At 35.2% G+C, this 13758-nt stretch overlaps 1 long non-coding RNA gene across 1 annotated transcript in view; it reads right to left on the reverse strand.

Annotated features, from left to right (window-relative positions):
* Positions 1-829: 829 nt before the first annotated feature.
* The window catches only part of LOC141394723 (uncharacterized), a 509351-nt gene continuing 496422 nt past the window's right edge, over positions 830-13758 (reverse strand). The window contains exon 11 of the long non-coding RNA XR_012410479.1: positions 830-929. This is a non-coding gene — a long non-coding RNA (uncharacterized lncRNA). The remainder of the gene's footprint in view (positions 930-13758) is intronic.

The following is a 13758-nucleotide window of genomic DNA, read 5'->3' on the forward strand; positions in this document are numbered from 1 at the left end:
CACCACCATAAACAAAACAAACAAAATTTGTTTTGAAATAAGAAGAAGAATTGTATTGTATAATAACACTATATAAAACACTGATACTGCCCGGGCTAATGTATGATTCCGAAGCCTGGGTACTTGCGCAAGCAGATAAGCCAGTGCTTGGTGTGTTTGAGAGAAAAAAATTCGAAATGTGTACGAACCAATATGTGTTGACAATGAATATCGGTGTCGAATGAACCAAGAACACGAAGGTACCGGAAGGAGCAGAGCGAGAGAGTAATTTTGCCCTATCCATTTATCCCAGGACTTGTTCCAGAAAAAAACATCCTCTGGTAATTGGGGTCGCTAGAACTATCTGCGGTAAAAATTTCAAAATGATCCTAAACATGTCCTTAAACTGCATCTTAACGAAAATTTGTTAAATTTAGTGTGAAATGAGTGAACCGGTACAGTTCCATTCTTCTCTGCGGGAATGCAGTACAAATATATGTGACTAAAGAATACCCCGGTGGTATGCGCCCTCGAAGAAGTGAATTGATATAGTCGATATTTGAACCTGAATGAATTATTGCAAAGTTTGAACCAAATCGGTTTAACCCGTCCAGAGTTATTGTGCTCATCATTTTAAATATTTTATTCCAAGAGTAAAATATGCATTTAAATGCCACAAACTGTTACGGCAAAGCATTCCTCTTCGCATTATTTATGTAAATAGCTTTCGACTATTTTCCAGAAAAAAAAATGCTTTCAGTTTTTACTTATTTAAATAGAATTTACCTTAGTTGGCGTTTTGCTGCTGAACTACGTAGCATTGTTAAACATTATTGCAAAAAATGTCAGGCTTGGTTAACTGCACAAAACAAACTACTTTCCTCCCTGCAGTTTATGTTGTGTATGTGGTTGGGCATCCAACTCCATTTGGTATTTCTTTTGGTTTTCTTCTGCAAAGAAAAAAAAAAACAGAACGACTTCTTAAGATTTTGGAATTTGTTTTGATGGTAGTATTAAATTGAATTTTAAATGCATTGTTATGATAATTTGTTGATGTATTCTGCGGTAGATAAACCGCACAAAAGTAACCAAATAAACGAAATGTAAATAAATTCAGTTGACTATTTCAGGTATTCTTTTTTTAGAAACTACTTCAATTGTATTTTTAACAAAAAAAACCCAATAAAATTAAAAAATATTTTTTTATACACTCGTTTTTTCTGAGACGAAATAGCTATTACCGACTTTCGGGGAAAATGAATACGGTTGAATCTAATTCATTAACAGGTAAAAATCCGTTTAGTCCGGCCGGTACGAACTTTTTATACCCTCGACCATAAAATATTTGTTTTAATGGGGGCTATTTCAAAGTGTGGACCTACTTATGTTCAAAATTTTTGGAGAAATTTTGTGACCACTGGGAACCTCCAACGTCGAATTGCGGGTGGTTTGGTCAAAAAAGGTAACTAAAATCCTCAAAATACCAAAAATCTGGAGGTACCGTTATATAGGGGCTATACCAAAACATGGACCTACGTTGACAATTTTTGGTGGAGACGTTTTGTGACCACTGCGAACCTTAAACGACAAATTACAGGTCAAAAAAGATAGCTAAAATCATAAAAATACCGAAATCGGGAGGAACCTTTATATGGGGGCTATACCGGAACATGGACGTAGACTGGCCATTTGTGGTAGAGATGGTTTGTGACCACGGAGGTACTGTTATATGGAGGCTTTATTAAAACATTGACCTATGTTCAAAATGGAGTTGTTTGTTGACCACTTGTAACCTTAAATGTTAAATTACAGGTGGCTCCATCGAGGGCTTCGGAGTCGAGCCATTATTGGTCAGACTCTGACTCCAGTTATATTTTTTTCACAACTCCGGCTTCAACTCCGGAGTCGACTCCGAAAGTAAATTCCCTCACCCAAATTATATATAGCCTTTACGGCTATATAGGATGGTATAAAAAACAGAAAAAAACACTCATATTTTGATGAAAAATAGTAAAAAGAAACTCTAAAGTTTAACTTTGACCATGGTAGAACAACATGAGGTAACAGCAATACCCAGCTTATTGAACTGGGCTGCAATGTTAGTGTCAAATTCCGTACGACATTTTGTATATTTATTTATATTTTCGATGTATATTAGGGATATACATTTTTAAGGAAAAAATATATCATTCAGAAAAAAAAACTATTTCCCATAAAGACTTCTTCATATCGATGACATGTAACCTCCTCCACGTCTGAACGACGTGCCGCACACTATAACACTTATATTGGCGGTACAACATTTGTTAATATGTGTGGTGATTTGTTAATATTGAAAAAGTAAAGCCCTAATTAACATGTGCGTTTTTTGATTTCAAAACAAAAATATTGAAACAGCTTCTTTTTTTCAATGAATTTTTAGCGACCCCGCATATATTTGCTAGAATTCTACTTTCTGCAAGAAATTATGAATTTAGTGGAATGATACGGAAACATTCAAATTGAAAATGTAAGGAATTTCCATTCATGTTTTTAAAAATATCCAATCAAATGTGGAAATTATTAGTTTTTTTAAATTCAAATAATTTATAGACATTTTCTTGTTTTGTTTACATGTACAGGTGACACTAACATTACAAACAAACACAAATTCCTATGTGGTTGCTGTTGAGTTGTATTTGTTGTAGTATTTACTCTACCTTCTTTGTTCTACCATGACTTTGACCTTGAATTCCTCTGCACCGAATTTCGCCGTTCTTAATTCGTCGGAAAGCTGATTGTGTTATCTGTCGAACAAAAAATGAATTATGAAAATATATCTATCCGTTGAATTGAAAAATAATAAAAAATAAATACAGTCATTCCAGCGTGAAACTTTCAAAATACGTTACATCGGAAGGTATACCAAACATGGACCTATATTGTTCATTTTCTTCGAGGAGGTTTTCTATCCTTTCGGAATCAGGAATACAAAGTATTAGCCATTTCGGTATGAACATGTAGCAAACGCCTTCAAAACCTCTAGAATCAGACGGCATCATTATAAAGTGTATCTACCAAAACAAAGTCATACCTATGAGTATATTTAAATTTTCCGAATTTGAGTTATGAACCCAATGAGAACCGAAATACTCAATTACTGTAATTTCTGTCTTATAACTCTATTTATAAGTTTTTGAGTCATGGACAATTAATTATTAATTTTCTAACAACGCAGCGTGGTAGAAGGCTAAGCATGACGACACATGTATCTGCGTATTTCCCTATCACATGCACTATAGCGGTTATGGGCCCCAAAACACTTGAGGCCTAGATGTCAAAAGAGTTAATTTTTTCCAAACTGTTAAGAATTTTTTAGCTCTTCATCTTCAAGATCAAAATCGCAGAGGTCAAATTGTTTTGCTATTTTTCTGAGGGTTTTGGTCTGTAGAAATAACAAAATAACAGTAAATACTACTTTGTATCCGTTCAAAATTTAAGAAAACAATGTACAAACTACAAAAAATTGCTAAGATCTTAGTAAGAAGTAACTTTCTAGAATATCTAGTATTTCTAGGAACGTAAAGCTATACCGACAATTCATTGCAGGAATGTTTTATACCTCTAGCGAAGAATATATAACGAATGTGAGACATTTCGGTTCAATAATGTTGTAAAATCCTTAAAAAATGCCAAAAATAAGAAGCTACCATTCTATGGGGTTATATCAACACGAAGAACAATCACCCTTATTACGGTTGGTGTAGTCAAATTCAGCAAGAAGTGTTATATAAAAGTCCAGTTAGATTTCAGTACGATTTCTCTTAAAGTAACACAAGGATTTTCTTAGAAGTCCAACAGTTTCTTCCACAGAAGACATTAATAATTTCTAAGGTCCAAAAAGAGGAGAATACAAGTGGACCTTCGATGAGATGACCGGTAAATATTCTAGAACATTCTCCCCAAGAATATTGTTACGGAATTAGGGTTTTAAATTAATTTTAAATTAATTAGGGTTTTAAATTATTCCACGATACGATTTGTACCGAATAAAACAGGGTTCGTTTTAGACTAAGATTTTACATTGCTTTATTGACTTTAATTCAGTTATTCACACAAGACTTCACTTTAGTTGGTTTTTACTTTACTTCTTTACTTACACTTACGGTTTAAATATCGCGTTCAGATCACAACTAACTCCCAGCGTTTCCTTTCCCTTTTTTATATGTGCCCGCTGCTACATAGACTGTTCTAGTCTCCTTGATCTAGAAGCTTCTACAATAGGGCTATAACCAAAAAAATACCACCACATAGCCGTGTAGAGCATGGAAAACTATTATGAAATACGGTGCCAATTTTTCTCTATCGCGAAAAAAGTTTCCGCACCAAATGCATTGAAGTTCAGAAATGCATTTTTTAATTTTATCTGTCATAACAACATATTTGCTTTTGATTAAAATTTTTATTTTTTTGTAATCTAATTTAAAATCATTATCAAAGCGTTCTGGACCAATTTGTTCTCAAATCGCGCCATTTCGGACCATATTAAGATTTTTTGACACTATTGCAATTTTTGGTTTTTCTTTATAAACTCGTGAATTTTATGTTTATATCTTTTGTACATATCGGACAAGAGAATTTGGGGTCATTTGCAACGAATTCGCGAAAGTTACAGGCTGTTTTTGTTGACCTTGCCTGTGAGAATTGTATTTGTTTTCTACAAAAATACAACACCAGTACCATGTGGGGAATTTTGTCCTAATAATGAAAACGCGTTTCTAAGATCGATTCGATGAAAAAAGTTTCAGCACCGACCGCAATTACTAAAACCCTTTTGATATTTTTTCTACTTATAATTTTAAATTTGCTTTGTTTGAATAAATATTTATAAAAAAAATACAATTCTCACAGGCAAAGTCAACAAAAACAGCCTGTAACTTTCGCGAATTCGTTGCAAATGACCCCATATTCTCTTGTCCGAGAGGTTAAAAAAATATAAACATAAAACTCACGAGTTTATAAAGAAAAACCAAAAATTGCAATAGTGTCAAAAAATCCTAATATGGCCCGAAATGGCGCGATTTTAGAACAAATTGGTCCAGAACGCTTTGATAATGATTTTAAATTAGATTACAAAAAAATAAAAATTTTAATCAAAAGCAAATATGTTGTTATGACAGATAAAATTAAAAAATGCAATTCTGAACTTCAATGCATTTGGTGCGGAAACTTTTTTCGCGGTACAGAAAAATTGACACCGTATTTCATAATAGTTTTTCATGCTCTACACGGCTATGTGGTGGTATTTTTGATATTTGCAAAAAAGTGCAAAAAGTTATATCCCTATTCTACAATGTTCAGGCGAACTGCTAACCAACTGGCAAATACACACATGTACGCACATACAAACAGACCGGTGAGTGTTTACAACTAATAATGGGGCCGTTCAAGTAAATAAGGGAAAGGAGAAGGGGTTACAATGCATAAGCACAATCGAATATATATATATTTATTCCGTTAAACATAACACTATGCAACACTGAAAATGCAAACAACTTCTAGTATGCATTTTTTGAAAGTAAATTTTTAGACTACTAAAACCCTAGTAGGGTTTTGTCCTGTCAGATCCAGTTCAGATTTTATGGCCTCATCTAAACCGGGCTAAATTTACACTTTTTTGCATTTATCAGGCCTTTATCTCAGAAACGAATAGGACTTTGGCCTTGCTGTCTTTAGCAATATTGTAGCCCTAAAATGGTAGAACTTATCTTTTGAAAAAACCACATAAGATAAACTCCATCTAGGGCATCAAAATCTATAAAATATAGAAAATGTTACATAATTGCTAAAATTCTGGTCAGTATCGGCTAAACTATTGGGAGTCGAACCAAGTAACCTTTTGCAAAAATTTTCCAAATAAAGTTCACAACAATTCTTTAGAACATTCTGAAACTCTAAAATGCTTACTTCATGTTGTTTCAGCGGTATTTTGCATCATATATTTTACAACACGTATTTCAAACACAGTTCACACCAACAGTTTATTCTCGCTTTTCGGATTTCACTACATTATTGACATTTTTATTAAATCGTCGTTGAAAAATGTACTGAAAACAACGTGATAGAGGCATTTTACAACAATGGCATGTTCAGAAGAGTTGTGTATTACATTCCAGGGAATATTTTTCTAAAAGAAAATATTCAGAAAAAATAACGGTTTTATAGATACGGTGCGAAATGTATAAAAATTGTGGAATTTTTGCATATATTTTGAAATTTGAGGCAATAAATGTAGTTTTTCGAGTTCATTATCTCTCCAGATACTTTATTCTTGTCCTTATCTACAAATTTGCTTCAGAGGTCAGGAGAAGATTCGCATGGGTTTCAGAGATATAGCCCCGAATTTCTTTAAAAACTCAATATTTAACCTTGTTTAGATGGGGCCATAAAATCCGAGCTGGATCTGACACAACAAAACCCAACTAGGGTTTCCTGTCGTTTGGGTCTGTACTTTCAAAAAATCCTCAGTTGGAATTGTTTGCACAAGATCACCTTAAAAATGTTGCACAGTGTAATCGAATAGTGAAAGTAAATAGAAAGAAGAGTACAACAACAATAGCTAAGTAAACAGTGCAAATTGAGACTAGGCGATAATTTCATAATTGCAGTAAACTCCATACAGTTGTTGTTGCATAGTCGAAATAAATGAAAGACGGAAATAAAGATCTTAAAGAACAATAACAAAACAAACAAAGTTAAGTAGTGATAGAATTCTTATACAGAGTAATTGTTGTTGTAAATTTGGTTTAAATGAACTAAATGTTAATACAAATTTACGTTACAATTCAAATTCTTAAATGAACAGAAATTAGTCTAAATTATCTTAAATCTAGAAGTTACATTCGTAACAATATGCTAGATATGAAACCATTATTCAAAAGTGTGCCATAAACAATCAATTGCCCCAAAAAAATCCCATATGCATATTGTAATCAACATTGAGATTAAAAGGTGTTTTTACGACTCTGGCTGCGACTCCAGCAAAATTTGCTAGAATCCGACTCCAACTCCAACTCCGAAACCCTGTTTCCGTCAACAAATGTAGCTAAAATTATCTAAATACAGAAAATCGGCAGGTACCGTTAAATGGTGGCTACACTTTCCTATGGAAATACACACTCAGTTACAAAAATATAGAGTTCAAGCTCAATTATTATATGTTAGAGTGATTACAACATAGGGAGATGGCTATATCGACTCATAATTTAATCCTGTAGACCTATTATGTAACTTTTAACAACTATCGATATTGTTTAAATTTTGTTTGTTATTGTAACAAAAATAAAACAAACAAATGAAATTGTTGTAAAATAAACAATGAGTAAAGTTGTTAAAAAGTTACAAAATAGTAACGCTTATCGTTTACTCCAGAAACCTAATTTATGTACAAATAGTGTTCCTAAACCAAAGCGATGTCTACTTCAGCCCCCTATTCTGTAACTTTTTAACAACTTTACTCATTGTTTATTTTACAACAATTTCATTTGTTTGTTTTGTAGTTGTTACAAAAACAAAAGAAATTTTAACAACTTTTCAATCGATAAAAGTTACAGAATAGGCCTACTGATCAAGAATATAGGATCGTAAGTGATTATTTCAATGCGTTATAAACAGAAAAACAACCTAATAAACACTCCACACTATGGCGGAGGGTATAAAAATGAATTATGTTTGCGGAGCTCGTTTCTATCGGAATTGGAAAGTGGGCTAACCATGACCCATAAAATTCCCACTGTTGCGAAATATTCGCTGCGGATTACACTTGAACCACAGTGACGTTTCGCTATACAACTGTCACTCCAGTAATATTTGACACCCTAATGCAATGGTTTGCATGGCCGACTTGCAAATGGAAGTTTGTGAGTTCAGCATAATGTCGGCATTAAGTTCCTGAGTATTGGAACCATATACGACAACACAACTTGGCGAAAAATAAGATATGGAAATATCAAGCTTTGCCACATTTGGAATGTTTATTTAAAACACCTTTTTAAATTCTAACAAATAATATGAAATATATTATTACATTTAAATTTAATATCTTGAAAATGGATACCCTCACATATCAAAACCAATTCCATCACATGTGAATGAATCCCACAAGAAATGATATATGAAACAGGAATAAATAATGGCACTTATTGATGAACGTGTACCGAAATCTAAATACATCTTATCAAGTAAGCAACACCTCAAGCATTAAGCTTGAGTAACTCCGGCAATAACAACACAAACAAAAAAAAAAACCAAACACCCAATCGGTTGGTTGGGTGTGTCAGCAGCAGTACCTGATAAAAGAAGCTTATTCACGTTTTTGTAATCAATGGAACACGCAAAAGTTCAATAAGGAATGACATGAAACACACCAAACACACTCACTCAAAACCAGATAAATGTTGTACATGTCTGCAATTGTAGTTGTTGTTCTCATGTTGTAGTCCTCAGAATCTGGAATGTTGTTATTCAGAAGGAAATGTCTCTAAGCATTCTAATAACACACAATCCTATATGTACGAATGTGTTTGTGCGTGCTGATAAAACCCACAGCACACATGCATGCATGACCAACAGAAGAAGAAGAAGAAGTAAAAAAAAAGAAACGAATAAAATAGCAATGTCATCAGTACCATAGTCGCCTCGTCATTTTCAAAACCAGTCTACAACATCAATATCACAATCAGTAATTTTTTTCTTTTCCAGCATAATCAACATCAGATCAAATCGAGGAATGTGTCTTCTTGGTTACAACACATCTCAAGGATAAATAAAACATTGATACAGAAGAGAAGAGAAAATAAGAGAAGCCGACATCGAAGACAAGGTTAGTGTGGTTGGTTATTTGTGGCAAAACCTTAATGGTTGATATCCCATAAGCTGAAGAGCAACTACAACAACTTTTCCTAAAAAAACAACGACGAAATCATGTAATGACTTTCAGGTAACCAAGTGATAGTGTATGTCAATCTATGGATGGTATATGTTTACCTCTTGATACACAAGCAGCTAAAGGTACTTTATGCATTTTGTGTTGGTGTATTGGTATTATCGGGATATGGGTAAGTGAAGACAAACTGAGGAAGGCAAAAATTACATTTTTGTATAACCTGCACAATAAGATGGAGAGTATATTAAGCTTGTTGTTCTGTTTTGCAACTCACCGAAATAATCATTTGCGACCCCATAAAATATATATGGGAAATATGTTAAAAAATTTAACATAGTTGAAGCCAAGGTTCACCCTTTTGGATAAAATAAAATGATTTGAACTTGCAAAAATGATTGGCCTTAAATGTTAATTCGCGTGGTAGCTGTGACTATATTTATGTTAAATAAGTTAGAACGGTGTATACACTCCACCACGAACTGTATTGAAGTGAATTGGAACATTTAAATTCCTTTCGTTTCTTAAAGTAATAACTCCCTTTTCTTATTCCTTGCAGGAGCAGAATATCTTAACTAATAATACTCCCTATAAAAAAGATAATATGGGGCGTCAATTTTCCGAATGAAGCTTTTGTATCATCTGCCAACACATAATATTAAATTACAGAAATCTCTGTTCGAAAATTTGTCAGAAACCCCTAGAAATACATTAAATTGGGAAAATCGACAAGACCAGACTAGATATTACATGTAAATTTTCTAATTACTGGGAACACAAAATTCCAATAAACAACCAATTCGGTATAAAAATGAGAGTAGGTTCTTCGAAAAATTAAAAAAAAATTAGTACCTTTAGCGAAGTTTAAATTCGAAATTTCAGTTATTCCGTTGGAATAATGCGGCAAAAACTTTCAAAATCGGGGTTCCAATCTGCGTGGGCTTTCTAAAGTTGTGGAGCAATACTGAACATTTTCAGGTGAAAGTTTTATACCCCCAACGAAGAATACACCCCAAACATTCAATAGTAGGAATATTGAAGACACAACCTTCAAAATACCGAAAACGGGAGTTACGATTCTACGAGACCTATATGAAGACGTATACCTACTCTAATGTTTCTCTTCTGGAATATTTCATACACCCATAGAATCCTACGATCCAAATTTCGGTCATTTCGGTAGTATGTGGAGGCCACAACCTTCAAAATACCGAAAATGCGGTGGTATCGTTCTATGGGCCTATATGAAGACGTAGACATACATACATATATATAAAAATTTCAGTTGGAAAGTCTTATACCCCCAACGAACACAAAAATTTAGCAATTTCGGTGACATATTGAGGTCTCCACCGAAAGTCTTTGGAGGCTTCATGATGACGTCAACCTATACCGACAGATTTCAGGTGGAAAACCTTATATACCCAACGGGGCCTGAATACCAACTTTCAGTTATTCCGGTGGGATGTAGAGAACACAACCTTCAAAATACCAAAAATCGGGAGGTATCGTTCTTTGGTGCAATATGAAGACCTGGACTTATATCGACAAATTTCGAGTTAAATGTTTTATACCCCAAAAGAAGTCTAAATTTCGGACATTTCGGTGGCATAAAGAGGCTAAAAACTTCAAAATATCGAAAATCGGGATGTGCCGTACTATGGGGGTTATACTTTTAGCATTTATGCTAACGAGGATATATACACTTCCATACGGGCAAAATGTGCCTCATAGAAATATTGGTTTTAGACCCCAAGTATGTTTGGACGAAATCCGTTTCGGACAATTTGGAGTCGATTTAGCCATGTCCGTCCGTCTGTCTGGCTGGTGCGCACGATAGCTCTCGAACGGATTAACCAATTCGGCCCAAAATTTGGCTGTCGTAATATTTTGCCCACCGTGGTGCAATGGTTAGCACGTCCGCCTTGCACTCAGAAGGTCTGCGGTTCGAATCCCAGGCCCAGCAACATCAAATTTTCAACGGTGGCAAAATTCCCCCTCAGTAATGCTTGGCGACATTTCCTGAGTATTTAAGCCATGAAAAATTTCTCTACAAGTGGTGTCGTAAGACACGCCGTTCGGACTCGGCAATAGAAAGTAGGTCCCATATCATTGAGCCAATATGAATCGGCGTGCACTCATTGATATGAGAGAAGTCTCCCTTGTCCCGTCTGGGATGTTTGTGGAACAATTATATATAATATTTTGCCCAAACTTAGTTCAAGTTCAAAAAAGGGTCATTTCGGTCCACTGATTCAGGTAACATTGTGAAATATCTACTAGACATAGATGAGGTTTCACTATGGACTCTATCGACCCACTCTTTCGGTTACTCGTTTTGATTTTTATTGTGACAACTTGTGTTCACTGCCTTCCCTACGAGGGTGTAAGTTTTTTTCAGGGGCAAGTCCATACTTCCTGAAACTTTCTGAACTGATCAACCGATTTGGTCTAAAATTATTCGATCGTAATATTTTGTCCAAATGTAGCATAAGTTTGAAAATGAGTCATATCGATCCACTCCTTCGTGTACCTCCCCTACAAAAGTTAAAAATGTTCAGAAAAATTGTGCGTTTAGGTTTTAACATGGACGTTTAAGGAGGTTTGAGGTTTTAACATGGACTCAATCAATACACTCCGTCGGGTACCCCCCACACAAAATTTCGGATAAGTTCAGATTAGGACCTGCTCTCGAATCGCTTTGATTTTTATACCCTACACCACTATGTGGGGAGGGTATTATAAGTTGGTTTTGGCCAAAAAGTTTGTAACGCATCGAAATAATGGTCGTAGACCCATACTTATATATATCAAAATGAATGTCTCGACGAGCTGAGTCGATCTGGCTATGTGTGTCCGTCCGTCAGTCCGTCCGTCCGTCCGTCTGTCCGTCTGTCCGTCTGTCCATCTAAACCTTGTAATCACGCTACAGGGCGCAATTTTGATCGGATCGTCACGAAATTTTGGATGTTGATGGGGGTCGCGGAGGGGAAGAAGCCTATTGATTTTGGTGATGGTCGGATAATATTTAGGGGTCGGAAAGGGCAAAAAACTTAGGTGGATAAAAAGACAACGTTTTTTTCCAAAACCAATATCTCAGCTTCTATATGGGGTATACCAAAAGCAAAACCTGACAATGAAAGCAGAAAATATCACCTTTCTAATGATGTAAAGTAGGTGCTCGTAGGTGACCAAACAACGAAGATATCGCAATAGTAGCAAATAAAACCCCAATTTTCATTTTTGCGATTTTAATTATATTGACAAATATCACAGCTTTGGTTGAAAATTTTCCAAAAGCAAAACCTGACTATGAAAGTAGAAGATCCCGTCTTTACAATGATGCAAACTAGGTCGGCGTAGGTAACCAAATAACGGAGATATCGCAATAGTCGGTAATACATCCCATTTTTCTATTTTTTTGGAAATCACGCTACAGGTCGCAATATTGATCGGATCGTCACGAAAATTTCAGGGTTAATGGGGGTCTCACAGGTGAAGAAGCACATTGATTTTGGCGATGGTCAGATAATATTTAGGGGTCGGAATGGGCAAACACTTATTTGGAGAAAAGTCAACATTTTATTTCAAAGCCAATATCTCTGTTTCTTTAAGAGGTATATCAAAAGCAAAACCTGGAAAGGAAAGTAGAAAATATCACCTTTACAACGATGAAAAATAGGTTGTCATAGGTGGTCAAATAGCAGAGATATGGCAATAGTCGATAATGCATCCCATTTCCGATTTTTTTGTAATCACGCCACAGGTCGCAATTATGATCGGATCGTCACGAAAGTTTAGGGGTTAATGGGGGTCCCACAGAGGAAGAAGCCTACTGATTTTAATGATGGTCGGATAATATTTAGGGGTCGGAATGGGCAAACACTTATTTGGAGAAAAGTCAACATTTTATTTCAAAGCCAATATCTCTGTTTCTTTACGTTGTCGTAGGTGGTCAAATAGCAAATATATGGCAATAGCCGATAATGCATCCCATTTTCCGATTTGTTTGTAATCACGCTACAGGTCGCAATTTTGATCGGATGGTAACGAAATTTTGGTTGCTTATGGGGGTCCCAGAGACAACGAGGCATATTATTTTTGGTGGTAGTCGGTTTATATTCACTAAAAGAAATGTTTACCAGTGAAAAGCTTATGCACAGGGGTAGTGGTGTAGGGTATCACATGGTCGGCCCGTCCCGACTATAGCCTTTGCTCACTTGTTGTTATTACAACTTGTATTCACTGCCGCCCTTACAATGGTGCAAATTTTTACACGTGTAAGTCCATACTTTTTGAGAAAATAGCCCGAAAGTTGTAAAAATCCCTATAGCACTCGAACTGATCAACCGATTTGGTCTAAAGGATGACGTTCGTTAAGTGTTGTCCAAACTTAGTTTAAATTCGGAGATGGGAAATATCGGTCAACAAAGTCAGGAAACCACCTGGGTGGGGATATCATACACATTTGTGTTAAATTTTAACTACAATTTTCTACATTAATGTCGCCGAAGAGACATTCTTCCAGACCAATTTTCTAATGGATCTCCTAATATTTTGCCCAAATGTACTTTAGTTCCGAAAATGGTTCATGTCCGTCTTCTCCTTATGGTGGTCTAAAAGACAGCATGTTCAAATGACCCAAAAATCCACACAATTCTGTAACACCCTAAGTATTCCAACTGTCCGTAGATAAAAGTTTCAATTCTCATAGGATGAGGGTATATCTCTGTCGGCAAAGCCTACAGATGCTTTCTTGTTAATTCGTTGTTTTAGAGATTTGTATGGCCTCTGAGTTAGAACAAATTAAATTATCTCCAAGATTTTTTCATTATTTTTTAATTTTCCGCGAAAATAAA

Source organism: Musca autumnalis, unplaced genomic scaffold (genome assembly GCF_047663935.1).
Source record: "Musca autumnalis isolate F117 unplaced genomic scaffold, ASM4766393v1 scaffold_2, whole genome shotgun sequence".
NCBI lineage: Eukaryota > Metazoa > Arthropoda > Insecta > Diptera > Muscidae > Musca > Musca autumnalis.